The sequence below is a fragment of the Polypterus senegalus genome, chromosome 9, assembly GCF_016835505.1.
Source record: "Polypterus senegalus isolate Bchr_013 chromosome 9, ASM1683550v1, whole genome shotgun sequence".
Taxonomy (NCBI): Eukaryota; Metazoa; Chordata; class Cladistia; order Polypteriformes; family Polypteridae; genus Polypterus; species Polypterus senegalus.
Window position 1 is genome coordinate 177,928,645 of NC_053162.1, and position 23,182 is coordinate 177,951,826.

General features: G+C 41.7%; 1 protein-coding gene across 2 annotated transcripts in view; it reads left to right on the forward strand.

Annotated features, from left to right (window-relative positions):
• Window positions 1–1,241: 1,241 nt before the first annotated feature.
• The window catches only part of phf19 (PHD finger protein 19), a 158,763-nt gene continuing 136,822 nt past the window's right edge, over window positions 1,242–23,182 (forward strand). For both annotated transcript variants that reach the window (XM_039764401.1, XM_039764402.1), the window contains exon 1: window positions 1,242–1,966. The gene's annotated coding sequence lies outside the window, so the exon portion shown is untranslated. The remainder of the gene's footprint in view (window positions 1,967–23,182) is intronic.

The window sequence follows — 23,182 nt, forward strand, 5'->3', positions numbered from 1 at the left end:
TTTGTCTTTACACAAAGAACGATAGACACTTGGAATAAGCGACCAAGTAGTGTGGTGGGCAGTAGGACTTTAGGGACTTTCAAAACTCGACTTGATGTTTTTTTGGAAGAATAAAGTGGAGAGGACTGGCGAGCTTTGTTGGGCTGAATGGCCTGTTCTCGTCCAAAGTGTTCTAATGTTGTTCCTAGTGAACCGCATACCTTTGAACAGGAGGGAAAAAAAACGTAAACACAATTAGCTGACATCTTGTTCCCAGTGTGCTGAAGGTTTATTGAGATTATAGAGGCTGATTTATGGTGGGTTGTATTTGATAAGCTGGCACACCTGTAGGACACCAAACACCACAAAAGCAAACTTTGCTTCCCCACCAGACAATGGGCTGTAACTTCCTCAAACACTGAATGGTTTTCAATGTGTATATTTAAATGCTACATGTTTGCTATTGGTTGTTGTTACTTTACTGATGCAAACTGCATATTGGGCTTTGACCCTGACAGTACTTACTAATGGGTTATTGATGGGCATTTTTATTACAGTGCATGGATTTCTGGTTATGGTTAAACATTCCCTTCTGTTGGAATGTGTTGTAAAGAAAAAAACACTTATTACAAAGTTATACCGTAGACCTAAAAATACTGTCACCTTATTTATTACAGTAAAATTCTGGCAACCCAGCTGCCAGTTTTTTAATCGTAATTTTTGTACACCTAAAAATATTGTCGCCTTATTTATTACAGTAAAATTCTGGCAACCCAGCTGCCAGTACTTTAGCATAAATGTTTTTTTTTACAGTGCTCAGGACTAACACTGACTCGCATGTTGGTTGACCGGCGTGTAATGTGGTGTTGTGCCAGCTTTTCTTTTTCATATTTGTTCATAGATTACACACACACAGGCTGTGCAGTCACAGGGTGACCCCAGTAGCAGTGGCGATGTTTTCTCTGGCAAATCGCCGTATCAGGAGGATTTTTTATGACAAGGAGGTTAACTTTCAGGTCTAATAAAGCCAACTGATCCATATTTTGTGAATCCAATAATGGAGGAAGCTTGAACCCAAGCCCCGAACCCCCACCCATGGCGGGACCGTCTCAACGTATGGCCACAATATTTCTGATCAAAGCAGGGGCCCACACCACTACTTTGCCCATGATGCTGGTAAGATGGCCCTGCCCATAGGTTAAAAATACCCTGGACTGCAAGAAAACACACGAAAGTACAATCTGGACTGCAGGTTGGCATTTACCAGAGGCAAACGAGAGCGAATGTAACGTCATATTGAAGTCAATTAAGTGCCACAACAGAACGCAACTTCAGCGCCGAGGTCGCTCAGAGCGCATCCCCCTAACTAAGATGTGACGCCCGTGTGGACGGGGCCGAACTCCCATTCGGTGTGGGTGTCAGTCTTTCAAATTACATTTCAGTTCCCCGAATGCCTGCCCTTTTTCTCTTCTTTCGGTGTTTTGAATTTCGTGCCACTTTCCTCGCTCATACACACACACACACACGGTTTCCTCAACTTCTTGTACTTGCTTTGCTCGCGCGTACCCTACGCACACATCTCGCGCCCTGCTTGGAGTTTTTATATATATATATATATATATATATATATATATATATATATATATATATATATTTATAATTATTGTTCACGCCTGCCCCGATCCCGCACACCTCGCCTTTGGTGGGAGTCCGAAGCCCCTCAGTGTTACTGCTGTCTGTCTGCCGCCGCGCTCTGCTGCTGCTGCTGCTCTGAGTCTCTGACTTCCTGGCTGCTGCTGATGACGGGCCGGTGTTAATTACATAAGCAAAACGTAAATGATTCGCGGGAAAAAGCAAAAAAATGGCGACGCGCAGAAAGTGAGAGCGCAGAGCTCAGCGGCTCCTCGGCTCGGGGTTCAAGAGAGAGAGAGACACACACACTGAGACACACAACGAGGAGACGCGCGATTAACGGAGGAGCGAGGCGGTAAGAGGCATGGGGGGGTGCGCTGGGCTGGGGCGCCTTCGGACAGACTTGTTGGGAGGGGAGACGCGAAGCGCGGAGCGGCGCGAGGGGCTCAAGTTGGTGTGAACTTACGGGGGGCTACTGACTTGCCTGGCTGTCGGCGTCACTCGCTTAGCTTTGCCGCGGCAGTTTCATTGCTTAAATTGCGAAGTTGGGGGTTGGGGAACTGGATCGGGTAAAACAATTTTAAAAAATGTAAAAAAAAAAAAAATAATCCGCCGCATGTGCATCAGTGAGGTGGTGACAGCTCTTCATGTGTCAAAAGTGACAGTTAACCCGCCAGCCGGCATACGGTGGCAGAGCGGCACGACAGTGGGGATGCACAGCCCACTTGCACCGTTGCAGACGTGTTCGTAACGGGACTCGTGCGCACTTGTGCCGGGTGAGCAGCCTGTCACGGTTAGTCTAAAGCCAGTCCCCTTTTACCGCCCGGGGCCCGCCGCCTGGCCGCCTTCCATGCTCGGTGCGGTGAGTCAGACACACGGAGTTGGGGAGCGACAGACGAGTCCGAGTCCGAGTCCGGGAAAGAACTGCAAGTGACGGGACGGCACTCCTAGGGGAATTCAGCATCCAGGACCCCAGATGGTGGAACTGGACACGTGTAACCATGGCAAACGCAAGCGCAATGAAAAGGGGACAGGGGGAGGAAAAACAACTGAAAATACTTTTTAAAAAAAAAAGAGAATGAAACTGAAAGCAGAGTGGGGCTTTTTGAGCAAACACAGGCTAAAGAGACTGGCAGAGGAAAACAAAAAATAAATAAATAAAATCTGCATTACAATTTGGACCAACAGAGCATAAACAGCCATAGGGTGGTCTGTAGTAATTATCTGCATGTGACTTCTTAATATTTAGCCAACAAGAATGACGAGGGTCATATGGTATAAAGCAGCTCATGCAGAATTCACCCCTGGATTTAAGTGAACACTTGGCAGATGTGTGAGGCGCTATAGTTGGATGTTGGTGGGGTGCAGAATTCGGGCACTGGTGGAGTGCATTCACAAAGTGTTCAGACCCCTTCACTTTTGAAAATGTAACCCTTTAAACTCTGCCTCATTTATGTCAGTTTTCCGCTACTTTGATTGATTTAACTGGCTATAACGTCATCAGACAGTCAGTCAGTGTCCAACCCGCTATATCCTAACACAGGGTCACGGGGGTCTGCTGGAGCCAATCTCAGCCACCACAGGGCTCAAGGCAGGAACAAACCCTGGGCAGGGCGCCAGTCCACCGCAGGGCACACACACATACACCAAGCACAATTTAGGATCACCAGTGCACCTAACCTGCATGTCTTTGGACTGTGGGAGGAAACTCACGCAGACACGGGGAGAACATACAAACTCCACACAGGGAAGACCCAGGATGTGAACCCAGGTCTCCTAACTGCGAGGCAGCAGCGCTACCACTGTGCCGCCCTTAACGTCATCATTGTTCACTTAATATTCATGTTCTGCATCTCAAAGTGAAGGTCAGACATTTCTCTTTCAGACTTTTTACACCAGGAGAATTAGTTCTGTTGTACAGTAGATAGATACTTTATTAATCCCAAGGGGAAATTCACATAATCCAGCAGCAGTATACTGATACAAAGCAACAATATTAAATGAAATAGTAATAAAAATGAAAAAAATTAAAATAAAATTAATGTTAGCATTTACTCCCTCGGTACATCAGTACACCTACGTTGTAGCAGAATAAGTTGCAAAATTCAGTAACGTGTTTACCAAAAAAAAAAAACACACCTGGAATGTTATTTCTATTTCCATAGGTGTTAGAATAAGCTAACAAACATTAGAAAACCAAGGAAAAAAATATAATGTAATATGTTTTGTCTAAAAAGACAGGATTCCTTTTCTCCGCTTTTACTGTTTTGAAAATAACATACGGATCCATTACTGAAGACTTATGGCCTATGTGTAATGTTGAAGGGCCGATCCTGCTTTGTCAAAATATATACTTGGTAAATAAATTATACTCTCTATCCAAATTACAAATTCAATAACTGCAAGATTCAAAAACATCTAAGGAAGATTCTGAAATACAGTATACAGAAAGTGGAATGTGGTGTCATTTCAAAGTTTTCTCATTTAGTAAAACTGGGGGCTCTGCCCACTGCTCCCTTCGCTCGCCACCTCCCGAGTGGGCACTACGTGTTATCCCAGGGGTGGGCAAAGTCATTCGTGGAGGGCTGCAGGTTTTTGTTCCAACCCAATTGCTTACTAAGAAGCACTTCTTGCTCTAGAAACTCTTCTGCTTCATTTTAGTTATCTCTCTCATTAAGATTTTGAACCCTTATTGCTTATTGAAGTCTTAAACAGCAGTTTTTAATTGCTACTTATTAACAATAAGATGCAAATGACAAAAGAAACCAGCAGTTATCCATTTTGCTTGTTACCCTTTACACCTGTGTGTATTTATTGTGCACTGTTTGGTTTAATTAAATACTTGGAAGGAAAGAGAAGAGAAAAAAGTGAAGGACTGAGAATTACCCATCGGTTTTACACGTCAAAGTATTTGGATGACATCCTTAGAATGGAAAAAAAATCTAGGATACGAGAATGACTTGACATAGCAGAGTTAAAGCACTACCAAGACATGAAATGTAATTATTGGCAAGGATTGTTTTCTAATTAAGCAACTGGGTTGGAACAAAAACCCGCGGCCCTCCAGGAATGACTTTACCCAGCCCTGTGTTAGCCCCTTCGTGGCTCTGCTACTCGCGTATGAGGATGCAGATGTACAATTTAAACAGATTGTTCTTTTCATGGGAATTGTTACATATGCATAATAGACCTAACTATTTTACATTACAGCGAGTAATTAACCATAGTGAAACATAATAAATTGAAAGAAAATTATGTTTCGTGTTGCGTTAGAGGTATTCGTTTCTTTCAAGGCTGTGGAGTCGGAGTCAGAGACAATTTTGGGTAAATTTTAAATGTTTGGGCAACCTTGTTAATAGTCATTATTTTCCTGTATAAATCGTTGGTTGTTACGATAAAAAATGTCAGTTAAATATATCATATAGGAGAAATGAAGTTGATTGGATTTACAGAAAGTGTGCAATAATTGTTCAAACAAAATCAGGCAGGTGCATACATTTGGGCACCACAAAAAAGAAATGACATCAATATTTAGTAGATCCGCCTTTTGCAGAAATGACAGCCTCTAAACGCTTCCTGTAGGTTCCAATGAGAGTCTGGATTGTGGTTGAAGGTATTTTGGACCATTCCTCTTTAAACAAAACATCTCTAGTTCATTCAGGTTTGATGGCTTCCGAGCATGGACAGCTCTCTTTACCTCACACCACAGATTTTCAATTCGATTCAGGTCTGGGGACTGAGATGGCCATTCCAGAACGTTGTACTTGTTCCTCTGCATGAACGCCTTAGTGGATTTTGAGCAGTGTTTCGGGTCGTTGTCTTGTTGAAAGATCCAGCCCCGGCGCAGCTTCAGCTTTGTCACTGATTCCTGGACATTGGTCTCCAGAATCTGCTGATACTGAGTGGAATCCATGCGTCCCTCAACTTTGACAAGATTCCCAGTCCCTGCACTGGCCACACTGGGAATTAAAAAAAGTAAGTTGAAATGTCCCAATTCACAAACAGTCATAATGAACTACTTCTCTGCTGTAAGAATAAAGCCCAATGCTTGCAGTGCATAATGTTACCACAAAACGAACATGTCAAGTAACCATGAAGCATGCTTTTCATTGACTGTATGCGTCACTATATGGGATGTAATGCACAGGTAAGGTGCGGCACCGCTTTCCATTGTGTCGTGTTCCACTGTTACAGGGAACTGTGCACCTAGCCTAAAGCCCCCCATACATTTACAGATGCACTGCCGATTTTTCGGCCGTTCAACGAGTCATCACGCGTCAAACGCCTGAAAATCATCTGGTGTGTTCTCAGCTCCGTCGGCTACCCTGCGCTACGCGCCAGTGAAGGGGCAAAGGGAGCCGAGAACACAGATCTCCCTACCGGTCTCCAGCAGAGGCTCGTCCTGCTGATCAGCTGGCCGGTGAGTGACACAATACACTAAACTTCCGGCTGGCTGACAGAGGAGACAGCCACTGCAGCAGACAGAGGCATCACATTACTTTGGATGGGGGCGGTGGTCGAGATTTTCGGCAAGCTGGATCTGCCGTCCATGTGGACACCCGCAATCTGCGGCCGCCAATCAATTGTGTTAGTCTTTAATCTGGCATTATAGTAGAGTGTTGGCTTCCTAGCCAGTAGTTCTGTGGTGAAATGACATGTATGTTGCCTTCCTTTCCTTCAATGGATGTAGAAAATACATTAGCATAGTACGTACATACAGAGGAGTCGGGGAGTCGGAGTCGGAAGATTTAGAAACTGAGGAGTTGGAGTCGGAGCATTTATCTACCGACTCCACAGCCCTGGTTTCTTTATACGTTTTCGTTCTGTTTAGCTTTGAAATGAACACGCAAATACTTTTTAAACTTACACTTCTACTGTAAAACTTCAGTAAAAACTATTTGGAATTCAATTTTCTTCAATATCGCATTGAATTTTGATTCCGTGTTTGGACTTGCATCGTGACAATGCAACATATAACTCCCCCATGAGGGAATATCGTTTGTTTCTCTCTAATAAATAAACCGACTTTTTCGAATGTGTGTCCCTGTGATTTGTTAATTGTCTTTGTAAAAGCTATTCTATTGGGAAACTGTAAACATTTTAATACGAATGGCATATCAAGATCTCCTTTGGTGGCTCATGTTATCCCCTGAGGATGTACTACATTACCTTTCCTGTCGCCTGTTCAAATTTTACTTGTCAGAATTGTTCGACCAAAATACAACTAATCGTGTCCTATTGCATAGCCCATCACTCAGACATAAATTACTCAATAACATTATGATACGTCCTTCTTTCTACAGTAATTCGGCCGGTGGAAGACTGGACGGTGTTAACATGATATTGTAAGTTGCTGTTTTCATCTTCCACACCTTCAGCACCAACTGTTTCAGCAGAGTCTATTGATACGCATTTAACCAATTGGCTGTGTAACCGATCGACATCTTGTCATCGTTTCTCGGTGCTAGAATTGCCCGTGTTGGCGTGTTCTCATTTCTTCTGTTGATAACCCTTCAGGATGAAATTCTTCAGTTAGATGTGGTCATAATACGTCTTCTTTTATTGGGAACTTAAAGTGAGGAAAACGTAAAAATGTATAAGAGCTGAGAGCGCAGGAACTGTGTCTGACAAAAGCATTCACACCAATGAGAGGTGAGAGGACTGGCGGGCGGTGAACCGGAAATGGTTGAGAGGAGGGCGGGACTTGAGATGAGACTTTTGCCAAGAGGTTTTTTCGTCTCCAGATTTTCTTTTATAATAGAGAGATAAAAATCTGTGCATCAAATCGTACACAAATGAATCAGGACAACAACATTTCTTTCTATGGCACATTGTCATACCAACAGTGGAGCTCAAAGTGCTTTACAAGATTTCAAAGAGAAAGTTCACGAAAGCAAACAAGATTAGGCAGGAATAATAATGAATAAGTAACAAAGGAAAAACACATCTAAATAATCTTAAAAACAGATACATGACTTGTAGAAGAGGACGTCCTTATATACGATGTCATGATGCAAGTCCCCAAGATGAGTCCAGTCGTAAAGTCAGATGACCGGGAGGATGGAGAACAAAAAAACCCCACATAAGCTGTAGAAAAATACAAAATCAGCATGGGTTCCAATGCCAAAAGACTACCCAGCCTCCACTGGGCATGCTACCTAAAATAAATGTTCTTGAGTCATTCCTCTTTGTTTCAAGGTGTCATATGAGAGGATTCGATGAAGTTGATCTCGTGGATAACTTGGGGCACCTGCTTTCATTCCAGCATCGCAGATGGCTGCACGGTGCCTTGATCAGGTGACAAACCGGAAATGACAGCAGAGAAAAGTAGAGATCAGTAAAGATTTCAAATCCCTGAAGAATATGATAATTCTATGTCTGTGTAGCCTATTAGGAGTACAACTGAAATGTAACTACGAAGATGAGGATGTCCAAGAAAGATTGGCGCATTCGGGGGTTAACAGGTGGTGTTGTGATACGGCAATTTGGCCATCTTTGAGGGAAGAAAGTAAAACATTCCAATGTGGTATCGTGGTATGCGGTATGGCATTTTATTGGTAATACTCTGTTCTTTAATTGTAACAATGAGGGAATGAATGATTTCATGCAGCTTTTCAAAATAGTTTGCATTATTGTTCAGTCCTGACGGTGGGTCCAAAACAATAGGACAGAGTGCAAAGGGTTAAAAACCACTGCTCTACACCACACCTCCGAACCTGCCATTGACATACATCTATTAGAAAGATATCTGGATTCAAAAAAATTAATCTACAGTGGGATGCAAAAGTTTGGGCAACCTTGTTAATAGTCATTATTTTCCTGTATAAATCGTTGGTTGTTACAATAACAAATGTCAGTTAAATATATCATATAGGAGACACACACAGTGATATTTGAGAAGTGAAATGAAGTTTATTGGATTTACAGAAAGTGTGCAATAATTGTTAAAACAAAATCAGGCAGGTGCATACATTTGGGCACCACAAAAAGAAATTAAATCAATATTTAGTAGATCCGCCTTTTGCAGAAATGACAGCCTCTAAACGCTTCCTGTAGGTTCCAATGAGAGTCTGGATTGTGGTTGAAGGTATTTTGGACCATTCCTCTTTACAAAACATCTCTAGTTCATCCAGGTTTGATGGCTTCCTAGCATGGACAGCTCTCTTTAACTCACACCACAGATTTTCAATTCTATTCAGGTCTGGGGACTGAGATGGCCATTCCAGAACGTTGTACTTGTTCCTCTGCATGAATGCCTTAGTGGATTTTGAGCAGTGTTTGGTCGTTGTCTTGTTGAAAGATCCAGCCCCGCGCAGCTTCAGCTTTGTCACTGATTCCTGGACATTGGTCTCCAGAATCTGCTGATACTGAGTGGAATCCATGTGTCCCTCAACTTTGACAAGATTCCCAGTCCCTGCACTGGCCACACAGCCCCACAGCATGATGGAACCACCACCATATTTTACTGTAGGTAGCAGGTGTTTTTCTTGGAATGCTGTGTTCTTTTTCCTCCATGCATAACGCCCTTGTTATGCCCAAATAACTCCATTTTAGTTTCATCAGTCCACAGCACCTTATTCCAAAATGAAGCTGGCTTGTCCAAATGTGCTTGAGCAGACCTCAAGCGGCTCTGTTTGTGCTTCCTCTGCATCACTCTCGCATACAGCATCTCCTTGTGTAAAGTGCGCCGAATGGTTGAACGATGCCCAGTGACTCCATCTGCTGCAAGATGATGTTGTAGGTCTTTGGTGCTGGTCTGTGGGTTGACTCTGACTGTTCTCACCATTCGTCGCTTCTGTCTATCTGAAATCTTTCTTGGTCTGCCACTTGGAGCCTTAACTTGAACTGAGCCTGTGGTCTTCCATTTCCTCAATATGTTCCTAACTGTGGAAACAGACAGCTTAAATCTCTGGGACAGCTTTCTGTATCCTTCCTCTAAACCATGATGGTGAACAATCTTTGTCTTCAGGTCATTTGAGAGTTGTTTTGTGACCCCCGTGTTGCTACGCTTCAGAGAAAATTAAAGGAGGAGGGAAACTTACGATTGACCCCCTTAAATACTCGGATTCACCTGTGTATGTAGGTCAGGGGTCACTGAGCTTACCAAGCCAATTTGAGTTCCAATAATTAGTTCTAAAAGTTTTGGAATCAATAAAATGACAACGGTGCCCAAATTTATGCACCTGCCTGATTTTGTTTGAACAATTATTGCACACTTTCTGTAAATCCAATAAACTTCATTTCACTTCTCAAATATCACTGTGTGTGTCTCCTATATGATATATTTAACTGACATTTTTTATCGTAACAACCAACGATTTGTACAGGAAAATAATGACTATTAACAAGGTTGCCCAAACTTTTGCATCCCACTGTAAATAACATGACACATCACATAACATCACATCTCTGTCATTGCCAATAAGATCCCTGCTTGTTCCTTGTGTCAGAACAGGTTAGACATGGAGGAGCTACACTCACAAGAAAATGTAAAGACCTGTGGTTCTCTGTGTAAAGAAAAACTTCCTAATGTCTGTGCAAAATTTATTCACAAATTTCCTACTGTGTTCCCGTGTTCCTGATGAACTCATTTTAAAGTCACCATCTCGACCCACTGGATTAATTCCCTTCATCATTTTAAACACTTTAATCACGTCTCCTGTTACTCTCTCCATCTTAAATTGTAAAGGCTCAGCTCTTTTAATCTTTCCTCATAATTCATCCCCTGTAGCCCCTGAATCAGCCTAGTCGCTCTTCTCGGGACCCCCTCTAGTGCTGTTATGTTTTTTTTTTATGGCCTGGAAACCAAAACTGCACCCAGGACTCCAGATGAGGCCTCACCAGTGTGGCATAAAGCTGAGCAGAACCTCCTGTGACTTGTACTTCACACATCAAGGCGCTATATAACCTGACATTCTGTTATCCTTCTTAATGGCTTCTGAACACCGTCTGGTAGTCAATAGCTTAGAGTCCACTACGACTCCTAAATCCTTCTGATAAGGTGGACTCTCGATTTTCCGACCGCCCATTGTGTATTCAAACCTCACATTTTGACTCCTCTGTGTAATTCTTTACATTTACTGCCACAAATCTGCCCAACCTGTCTGCTGTCCAAGTCCTTCTGTGATGATATAACGGATTCCAAATTATCTGTTAATCCACCTGTCTTGGTATCATCATCATCATCTCACTTAACCAGCTTGTCGTTTATATTCCTATCTAAATCATTGATATATATTAAAATAGCTGCAGCCCCAGCACTGCCCCCTGCTGGTCACCACTCTTAACATTGGCCAATTCTGATGAGGTTCCTCGCACCATCACCCTCTGCTTCTTGTGTCTGAGCCAATTCTGCACCCATCTTAAAAAATCACCCTGAACTGCCACTTCTTTTAATTTGATGCCCACTCTCTCATGTGGCATCTTATCAATATGCTTTCTGAAATTCAAGATAAATAATATCATCTGCTCCACTTTGATTGTATCATTTTGTTGCCTTCTCGTAGAATTCCAGCATATTAGTAAAACTCGACCTCCCTCTTCTGACCCCACACTGACTGTTCTGTCCTTGCCATGTGTTGCTCAATCTTATCCTTAATAATTCCTTCCATTACTTTTCCTGTGATTCATGTTAAGCTTACTGGCTTATAGTTGCTTGGATCTGCCCTGTCACACTTTTTATATAATGGGATGATATTTGCCATTTTCCAGTTCTTCAGAATCTCTCCAGTGCGCAGTGACTTCCTAAAAATATGAGTCAAGGGTTTCTATCTGCACTCGCCAGCCTCCTTAAAAACTCGAGAGTGAACATTATCTGGTCCTGGTGATTTGTTTGATTTCAGCCTATTTAATCTCCGCAGCTCTTCTCCCTCTCTACAATTTCCAAATCCCTCAGTACCTCCTTAGTAGTCGCGTTTACCTTTGGGCGGCTATCCATTTGCTCACTTGTGAAGACTTCAGAAAAATGTAAGTTTAGGGCATCCACTATTTCACTGTCTGCAGATGTTTGCATTTAGGAATTATGAAGACTACTGTGCTGTTGGGAACCTTCAATGTTGCCAAAATGTTTTTTGTACCCTTCCTTTGGTCTGCATATTGACACAATCCTGTCTCTAAGCTCTGCTGGCAATTCCTTCGACATCATGGCTTGGTTTTTCCTTATCTGCTGGACCTCCTGTCGACCGGTATGTTGTTTTCTTAATCAGTCCAATCGATTCGATTGACTACAGGTGGAGTCCTAACAGGGTGTAGAAACATCTCGGCGGTGATCAATAGAATGGGATGCCCCCAAGCCAGATTTCATATGTCATAGTAAAGGGTTGACATCTTTGTGTTAATGTGATATTTCAGTTTTTGAATTTTTTTTAATAAACTTGCAAAGATTTCTAAAATCCTGTTTTCACTTTGTCATTCTGGGTATTGAGTGTTAACTTGATGAGAGAAAAAGTGAGTTGAAATGATTTTACCACAAGGCTGCCTTCATAACAAAATGTGAAAATCGTGAAGGGGTCCAAATAATTTCTTAATTCACAGTATAACACAATTGGGTACAAGCATCCTTGCTGTGGGTGCCGTTTTCATGCAACACAATTATTTAGATCTGGTGCACAGCTGTAATGCTAGATATTTAAGCAGATACTGGATGTGGGTATGATTCCAGTTTTTGTATCTTAAAGATATTGGGAATTAATGTAATGCTCCATAATTGTGCAGATATTGGAGGCAGGCTTCATACAACACAATTTGAAAAAATATTGGGCTTAGGCACGCTGCTGTCTTTAGTACTTATGCAGATACTGGGCACTGGCTTTGTGTATCTTAGGCCAGCAGATACTTTGCATGGTGCCACCAAAGGTATTTAGATCAGATTAAGTCAGCAGACAGATTTGTATACAAATATACACTTACTGAATAGATGAGTAATGCGACTTATTGTATTTAGACAGATATTGGATGCATCCATAATGCTTCACGGTTCCACAGATATTGGGCATGAGGTTATTTCTCTCTGTTCTTAAAAAAAAAAAAAATAATAATAATAATCTTGGAAGGAGACGATATGTGATTTTCTCGGAGACACTATAATGACCCGCAAGACAAGGCACTGAGACAAAAGGACAGCTGCTGCACAGGCTTTTAAATGATGAACACGCAGCTTGGCAGTAGCAGCAGCAAGCCAGCGGCTGATCCGTCCGCATCTCCTTAGCGTGTGTTCAGCAAACCTCCCTCCTTCACAACACAAGTGGCAGAGACAAGAAATGGCTCCAGGGGAAGCGGGTGGGTGAGCGAAACGTAGCAGGGGGCCCAGCCTCCTAGTCTCCAAAAAGTGCAGATATTTAGTGTGGGCATAATTCTGCAAAATGAGACGGGCAGTGGGTACACTGCTACTTCCTGTCACTTATGGGTAATGGCTTATTGATGACACACTTACAGAGATATTGGACACAGGTTTTATATCACAGGTGAAGTAAACATCAAAGATGCTTTGCTAGATGCAGAAACTGCAGGAGCTACTTGAAATCATAAACCGCACATTTTGTCGTTCTTGTTGGTCTTCCCTGATGGCAAATCAGAGCCATAGATGTTGTTGGTAAACACCGTTAATCAGATATGGGGTGCAAGTTTAACACCAAGCAATTACAGTTTGTGGGTTTTCGGCATGCAGTGGATTCAGAAAGTATTGAGACCCCTTGTAGATTTAATTTTAAATGGATCAATTTTCCTCTTTTATCAATCTACACTCAATATACCTATAATGAGAATGCTTTGATTTCTAACAAAATTTGTTAGAAATCAAAAACTGAAATCTCTCAGTCATTGAAGCATTCAGACCCTTAATTCAGTACTTTGTAGAAGCACCTTTGGCAGAAATGCCACCTTTGAATATGATTGATAAGTCTTTACAAGCTTGGGGACACCTGGAATTGTTCCTGGCAGGTACCCCTCAAGCTCCATTAGATTGGATGGGAAGTATCTGTGGATCACCATCTTAAACTCTTTCCATGGATGTTGTATGGGATTTAAGTGTGGGCTTTGGCTGGGGGCAAACAGGGACTTGTCTCAAAGCCACCATTGCTTTGGCAATATGCTTTGGGTCATTGCTCTGCTGAAAAGGTGAAACATTGCCCCAGCCTGAGGTGGTCTGCACTCTGGAGCAGGTTTTCTTTCCTTACTGTACCTCTTTGTATTTCAATGCATTCCTCCTTCCCTCAATTCTGACCAATCTCCATGTCCCTGTGCCACCACAGCAATGGCATTAGGCAAGTGATGAGCAGTGCCTGGTCTACACCAGACAGAGTGCTTTGATTTCTTCCCAAAGAGTTCAATTTTTGTCTCACCAGATCACAGAATCTTTCTCCTCATGCTCCCAGAGTCCTTTAAATGCCACCATTTGCCTTTTAGTCAGGACTGGCTTCCATGTTGCCATGGTATTGTAAACACCAGAGTGCTGCTAAAATGGCCGTCCATCCGACCGGTTCTCCCATCTCAGCACTGGACTCCTTAGGCTGTATTATTAGCAGTGACCATAATGAGAAAGTGAAAACAGGCTTTCGGAAAGGTTTTGCAGATTTATTAAAAATTCAGAAGTGAAATCTCTCATTTCTAGAAGTATTCAGGCTAGGATTGCCAGATTTCCAAAATCACAGATCAAGGCCATTTCGAGGAACTGAAAAAAAAATGTAAGGGAACTAAGGAAGGGAAAAATTATCATTTTAATTAAATTATATATAAACGTCTACATGTGGAAGTGTGTCTGTCTGTCTGCCCGGCGCGGATGCAGAAAACTCGCTTAGCTACTAATAACACAAGCAGGGCCAGCATGTCAGCAAAATGAAACATCTGAAGAAAGACGAAGTCACTTGGTCACTAACATCGGCTTAACGATATCCCTTTTACTTTTCCTCCCGCGGCTAATACACAAGCGAGGCGAGCACATCAGCAAAATGAAACCTCCTAGGAGAGAGTTGCCCAGAGAAGTTCCTTTCAATTTCCCGACATCTCTACATTTCAATTTTTCTCCTGACGATTTCAATAGTTTCTAGGACCCCGGGCATTTTACACACGGGCTAGTAGATATATAAACATGTATAATCTAAACGTACACACAAGCATGAACAGCCTTGTTGAATCATGAGATGCGTATAATAACACGACCGCACGATTCAAACACTCGGATTCAGCTGAAAGTTATACATTTTGTTCATAAAAGGTGGTACGCCAGGCTGTCTGTAAAGATTTAACGAGCCTCTTTAACTAGATGTTCAATACAAAAATTGAATGAAGATTTTTTTTTTTTTTTTTCTACATACAATTTCTGTTCCATCAGGAATTTCAGAGGCAATGCGTGACTCGGGATTTGTCTTTTAAGCTCGAAACGCTCCCAGTCAAGTCGGGATGTCTGGCAATCCTGATTCAGACCTGTGGTTGTGGCTCTTCAAACCGCTTTACTACTTCTTGAGATGTATCCAGAACTTGATTAGAGTCCACCCGGTGGACTATGAATTGATTGGACATTGTTTAGAAAGACACACGTGGACCTGAGTATATAAGGACCACAATTCACACTGCATGTCATAGCAAAAAATAAGCCGAGAAGCCCAAGGAGCTCTCGGTAGACCTCCATAATCAAGTTATGGTGAGGCAGAGATCAGGGCAAGGTGATAAAACCAAGTGTAAAGTTTTGAGTGTTCCTAAAAAACCCAGTGGCATCAAGAATTGTGAAATGGAAGAAGTTTGGAACCACCGGGACTCTTCCTAGAGTTGGCCGTCTAGCCAAACAGAGCAACCAGACAAAAAGGGTCTAGTTCAGTATGGTGACCAAGAATCCAATGGTCGCTCTAATAGAGCTTCACAAGTCCTCTGCTGAAATGGGAGAACCTGTTGGAAGGACACTCCCATCAATCCGGTGAGTATGACAGCCCACTTGCAGTTTACCAGATGGCATTTAATGGTCCTCACAGAGGGCATGACGAAATTGAATCTCTGGTCAGATGAGACAGAACTCTTTATGGCAAAATTAGATAAAGATTTTATGTCAACATGCATCTTAAAACCAATGTTGTATCTCCATTCCATGGATGACATCTACGTAATCTGGACTGCCAGTGAGAAGGACCTCCTCCTTTTCCGAATGAATATACCTAATATACTCGCGTTTTATTTCTCCCGCGGATAAGTGGGGGCTTGATTTTTACCGCCTAATTTCTGGTATTTTATAATGTCGGTCGTATAAGTCGAATGCGGAAAACTCAACTGTTGGTCCAAGAGATTATGATATGCTAACACCTGCCCACTTGAGAGAGTAACCACGGAGCACACGGCCTTTTTTTCTATGTATTGTGCCTACGTGACCACACAGTAATACCCGAACTATTCCAAAGAGACGTTTGCACTGATTTGTGTTTCTTGTATCTCAGACCCTCATACACCTTTATCGTAACAGCATCCCTTATCTCCGATGGAGCGTTCGATCAGAAGAAAACAGGAAGCTGGTTCTAGATTAAAAGTCATTGACGTGGTGAAAGAAATTGGGAACTGTGCTGCTGCAACAAAATTTGATGTGTCTGAGAAACTGATGAGAGATTGGAGGAGGCAAGAAGATGTAAAAAAAAATTAAGTGTCGCATTTTTGAACGGGCGTATAAGTCGGGGTATGATTTTTTATGATCGATTTTTCGGGAGAGGTTCTCTGAGAAAGTCACTCCATGCTGCAGAATGCATGTCACCTCAGATTGGTGCGACTGTTCAGTTACCTGAAGCTTACAGCCAAGAGGACACTGGAGTGACTTCAGGACAGATCTCTCTGAGTATTCTGGAGTGGCCCCAGACTTAAACCCCACAGAACATTACAGGAGATGAAGGTTTAAAGATGCCCCCTGATCCAATCTAATGGAGCTTGAGAGGATCTGCCAGGAAGGATAGCATAAACTGCCCAAATCCAGGTGTGTAAAGCTTACCTAAGAAGACTCAAACCTAGAGGGACTTCTATAGGACGGCACGGTGGCGCAGTGGTAGTGCTGCTGCCTCGCATTTAGGAGACCCGGGTTCACATGCGTGGGGTTTCCATGTTCTCCCAGTGTCTGTGTGGGTTTCTTCCCACTTTCCAAAGATAATCCAAGGTGATCCTAAATTGTCCCTAGTGTGTGCTTGGTGTGTGTGTGTGTGTGCCTTGCGGTGGGCTGGCACCCTGCCTGGTATTTGTTTCCTGCCTTGCATCCTGTGTTGGCCTGGATTGGCTCCAGCAGATCTCTGTGACCCTGTAGTTAGGATATAGCGGGTTGGATATTGGATAGATAGATAGATGGGACTTCTATAAAGTACTAAACTGAGGGTCTGAATACGTCCATGAATGAGATTAGATTTTTAGAGTTTTGGTAAATTTGCAAAATTTAATGAAAACAAGTTTTCACTTTGTCATTATGGGTTGCTGAGAGTAGGTTGATGGGCAACATGGCAAGTTAAATCTATAGCATCATAAAATCTGTAGAAAGTGAATGCCCTGCACTTGACAATGCACTTAATTCTACTCAGTAAAAGAGCAGGCTTCACAATGGTGTAGACGTTGGACAGAGGGAGAGGGTCACCACAGGGCTGGTGGGCATACTCATTCAGAGAAAGCAGAGCGTTTCTGAATGCCAGCCGGCGCAGCATTCTTTGCTCTTTCTAATAAGTTTGTCTTCTAAACCTGTTGGCTCATCTCCTCATATGGGATGTGAGAATGAGTGATTTGTGTACAGGCACAGGACGGTTTTGGCAGCTCTTTCTCAGATTAGCCGAGCGGTTGGCCACAGGCTGATTCTCTTATGACTGTGTGAAAGCCTTCTTTTTTTTTTGTTTCACGGATCATGTAAAGGCCGGTGAAAGCTGTAAAAAGAGGCTGATTTGAACGAGGTTTAGAAAAGAGATGCTAAACACCCAGTAAAGTGCTTTCCAGCTCCAAAACAGGGTACAACTTAGGGCAATGCAACTTTTTATTTATTTTTTTTTATTTTTGCATAACGTGCTTTCTAGTCAGATAATACATGTTTTATTCCTGTGTCCCCTGCCAGTGGTCACTCTGTAAAGCTGTTATACTTTATAGGCAGCCAGTGGAGATCAAAATGAACCTAAAATTCTAAACCCATTGGGATGGCCTGATGTGACAGTGGTCAGAGCAGCTGCCCACCTCCCAGTCCTGCATTTAAGTCCCAGGGCATCATTGGCATAAAACTGAAATCCTCTCCCTGTGTCTGTATTGGGTTTTATCCTAAAGACATGCGTTTGAGGGTAATTAAATATGAGGGTGTGAGCGCCTCTGTCCAGCAACCAAATGGAGTTGCTTCCTGCCTTGTGCCTAAAGCTGCCAGGGTATCCCCCAGGTCTGGCGATGCTGAATTGGGTGAAGTAGGTCTGGAAATTTGATGAATGGACATAAAGTGACTCGGATCACCTTGCCTAATGACTGCGCTATATCTGTCTTCTAAGAAAGTATTCTGCATATTCAAATTTAAGTATCATTTCTTAATCATTGTTGCTATCTATTCATTAATTTACTTAATTGAGAAATGGTTAGTCAAGCTTCGTAAGACAAACCTGAGGAGCAGTTCTGAAGTTCTCTGATTGAATATGTGAAGATTCTTTCAACCACCTCTAATAGAGAACGGGTTGGAATCTTAATTCTACCCTTTGGTGGGCTTCTGCCAGTGATGCCTGAAAAAAAAGTGTACATGATCTCCATTATACAGGTGGGCTGGCGATTACAGACTGTATGTGACTTTAAGCCTCTATGAGCCAACAAAAACATTTTCAAAAACGATTGTATTTTGCTTGTATGTTGCCATTGATGGTATGACTACTGTTCCTTTGACCAAAAATGCTATGATATGCCGTACTCACTAGTGTAGTATTATGTAAGGGAGCCTGATAGGACAGATAGATATGAAATACACTATATGATAAACAGACAGGTACTGTATAAAAGGTATTATGTGATAAACAGACTCTTAGAAATGCTGGGATTGGTTCCAGCAGACCCCCGTGACCCTGTGTTAGGATATAGCGGGTTGGACTGACTGACTATATGATAAACAGACAAGTACTGTATAAAAGGCATTATATGGGAAATCACTATATAGTAGATAATATGAAAATCACTATATGATAGAAATGAAATGTGCTACAGTCTATGATAGATACTGTATACAAGTCATATGATAAATACTGTATATACATAGACAAGAAAGTTGCTATACAGGTATATTAGACAGATATTAAATGCACTATATATATATATATATATATATATATATATATATATATATATATATATATATATATATATATATTTAGTTTTATTAATTTTATTGTAATCATTCTCCAAATAGATCAATTTTTAGAAAAATAGGATTGAAAATAAATCAACTTCCACCCCTAGAAATACACTCTATAATAAAGAGATAGGTACTGTATAAAAGGCATTATATGAGAAAAAGACTCTTAGAAATGAAAAGCGCTATATGATAGATAGATAGATAGATAGATATGAAAAGACTTTGATTTAGTGTTGGACTTGTATACGAGGTGTGGCAGAAAAGTAATGAGACTGGCAACACTGCAAGCGATCTGGCAACGCTGAGCTGTTGTCCTTGATAGAGCCTGTGTATCAGTACCCTCCCATAGCTCAGTGCGAGTTTCAACTCCTTCCGTTAACTACGTGATTTTTGTGACTGCTATTAGCGAAGTTGTGTTTTTGGTTGTGCGTCACGCAAAATGGAACAGCGGAATTTGGAGCAACGTTGTGCCATTAAACGGCAAGTGTGACGTTTGAAAAGTTAAAACAGGCCTATGGGGGACATTCTTTATCCCGAGCTCAAGTTTTTCGCTGGCACAAATCATTTTTGGAAGGCAGAAAACACGTTGAAGATGAACACCGTTCAGGGAGGACTTCAACTTCAAAACCAATGAAAACATCGAACGTGTGAACACTCTTGTGAGATCAGACTGTCGTTTAATGTTGAGTGAGCAATTAAATTTGAACAGATTTACCGTTCATCAAATTTTGACTGAACATTTGCACATGCGACAGGTCTGTGCCAAAATGGTGCCAAAAAACTGTCCTCTCCATAACAGAATTTTTGACCTCAAAAGGCATTCCTGTGGTTCCCCAGCCCCCTTATTCACCTGACCTCAGTCCGTGTGACTTTTTCATTTTTCCTAAACTGAAAAATGTCCTCAAAGGACGTCATTTTGGGACTTTAGAAAACATCCAAAAGAGTGTAACGGACATGCTGAAGACCATACCGGTTGAAGACTTCCAGCGCTGCTACCAACAGTGGGAACAACGTCTCCATCGGTGTGGAGCTGCCCAAGGGAACTACTTTGAAGGGGATAACATTGATGTTTGAAAAAAATAAAAACTTTGGTAAATAAAAAATCAGTCTCATTACTTTTCTGCCACACCTCGTATATCTAGCATTCACAAGAGGGCGTGAATGGCAAGTACCAGGCTTAAGATAGTAAACTATATGGCATAGGTTTGTGTTTGTGGGCTTCACACTGTCCACAACAGGGCTGAAAGGTTCAGCAAAGAAAGACGATGAGAAACACAGAGAAAGAGGGACGTAAGGGTTAGCATATCCAGTGAACAGAGGTTCAGTAATGCAGGGCATAATAGAAACAGACGTACTTACCATTGTACCATTAAGCCTGTTTTTATAAACAGGATTTTCATTATGCTAATACAGTGGTACCTTGGTATACATCTTTAATCCGTTCCAGATCCTTTTACTTATTCCAGACAGGACGTATACCAAGTTGGACTTGTTCCAAAGCGGACGTATACCAAGGTATCACTGCATATACGTACAGTATTGTCATACATGCACGTCTGAGGGTCACCATCCAAGCTCTTCCCTGGTATGTAATACCACTCCAGGCTGAGAGGCGGCGCTGCCACTATAACAGCCTTCTCGTTTTCTTCCTTCACAGTCTTGTGAAACCGCCCAGTGAGGGCAACTGACTCTGTCCCTTCTGCATCCTGGAGCTTCAACAACAACAACAACAACAACATTTATTTCTATAGCACATTTTCATACAAACAGTAGCTCAAAGTGCTTTACATATTAAAGAATAGAAAAATGAAAGACATAATTATAAAACAAAATAAATCAACATTAATTAACATCGAATAAGAGTAAGGTTCAATGGCCAGGGGGCACAGAAAAAACAAAAAAACTCCAGACGGCTGGAGAAAAAATAAAATCTGTAGGGATTCCAGACCATGAGACCGCCCAGTCCCCTCTGGGCATTCTACCAAACATAAATGAAACAGTCCTCTTTGGATTTAGGGTTCTAAAGGAAGGGCTTGATGATGATGATGGTCAAGTAGACTTCTGCCCTTTAATCCATCCATCATTGTTGGAGCATCATGAAGCTTTGAGTAGGTGGTGGTGGCGCAGGCCACCACCACAAAGAAACCGGAAAAAGAAACAGAAAAGAGAGTAGGGGTCAGTACCGATTTTAGAGCCACCATGAATAGTTATTTTGAGGAAATTGAACATATAGAGTATCAGGATTAAGTTAAATTAAGATTAAAATGAAGTTATAAAAGGCCATGTTAAAGTAATGTGTTTTCAGCAGTGTTTTAAAGTGCTCTACTGTATCAGCCTGGTGAATTCCTATTGGCAGGCTATTCCAGATTTTAGGTGCATAACAGCAGAAGGCCGCCTCACCACTTCTTTTAAGTTTTGTTCTTGGAATTCTAAGGAGACACTCATTTGAGGATCTGAGGTTACGATTTGGAATATAACATGTCAGACATTTTGATATATAAGATGGAGCGAGATTATTTAAGGCTTTATAAACCATAAGCAGAATTTTAAAATCAATCCTGAATGACACAGGTAACCAGTGTAGTGACATTAAAACTGGAGAAATGTGTTCGGATTTTCTTTTCCTAGTTAGGATTCTAGCAGCTGCATTCTGCACTCGTTGCAAACGATTTATGTCTTTTTTGGGTAGTCCTGAGAGGAGTGCGTTACAGTAATCTAGTCGACTGAAAACAAACGCGTGAACTAATTTCTCAGCATCTTTCAGTGATATAAGTGGTCTAACTTTACTTATGTTTCTTAAGTGAAAAAATGTTGTCCTAATGATCTGATGAATATGTGATTTAAAATTCAGATTACAGTCAACAAGCTAAACTTTTTACCTCCATCTTGACTTTTAATCCTAATGTATCCAGTTTATTTCTAATAACCTCATTGTATCCATTATTGCTGATCACTAAGATTTCAGTTTTCTCTTTATTTAACTTGAGAAAATTCATCCATTCTGAGATACAAGTCAGACATTGTGTTAGTGAATCAATAGAATCAGGGTCATCAGGAGCTATTGATAAGTACAGCTGTGTGTCATCAGCATAGCTATGGTAGCTCACGTTGTGCCCTGAGATAATCTGACCTAACGGAAGCATGTAGATTGAGAAGAGCAGCAGACCCAGGAGAGAGCCTTGTGGAACACCATATCGGATATCATGTGTCTTCGAGTTGTAATTACCACAACTAACAAAAAATTTTCAAAGCACTCCCAGAAGGAGGCATCATTGATGATTGAGATGACACTGAGCATGGATGTCAAACTTTGGTCCTGGAGGGCCGCAGTGGCTGCAGGTTTACATTCTAACCATCTTCTTCATTAGTGACCAGTTTTTGCTGCTAATTGACTTGACTTAGGCCCCTTAGTTGTCTCTTTTTCCATAATCAGCAGCCAAACAATAATGAGACACAAAACGAGCCGCCACCTGGCCAGCTCACCTGTGCCCATCACACAATATCTGAAAATAAAGAAAGGCGAAAGTCTCGGTAAGGTCAGTCTCTCAGGTCACCAAAACATTTTGACATTGGTGTTCTAAGAAAAAACAGAAAAATCAACAGTTTTGGAATGAATGAGAGCAGCAACAAGCCATGGAATTAAATAACGGGCTTAATTAACAGCAAGAATCAGCTTCTCATTAACAGATTGGTTGGAGTGAAATTGGCTGATGTTTGGTGTTCCAGTTTAGCTGGTCATCTGTTCACATCTCATTTCTGTTTGGCTGTCATTTAATGAAGAAAGGAATAAATTCAGAGGACTGAATCCTTAAAAACAGGGCTATTAAAATGAAGGGAAAAAGAAGTTAATTAGCAGTGAAATCTGGTCACTGATTAGGTAAAACAGCAGCCACTGCGGCCCGGAGTTCGACACCCCTGACTTAGAGAGAGGAGCTCCGAGTTTAAAGGACCCAATGGCTCAGCTGAATGAGTAGAGGCCGCTTGGCTATGTGGCACTTTTCTTTTTTAATTGATGTTATCACATCAAGCATTGTTTTTGTTCTTGGACTTGTTAGTAAATGTGGAGGGACTTGTTGGCAGCCCAAACGATTTTGTTTTTTGTTGACCCATCTTCCCTCAGCCACCACAGTGTATATTATCTTATAATACATGTTTCTTGCCTTCTAGCTTATATTGGTGCTTGCTGTAAAAGGTGTTGTGTACAAAAAAAAATATTATTTACTGCATTTTCTGCAACCTGAATTCAGGTCACCATTGCCAGCA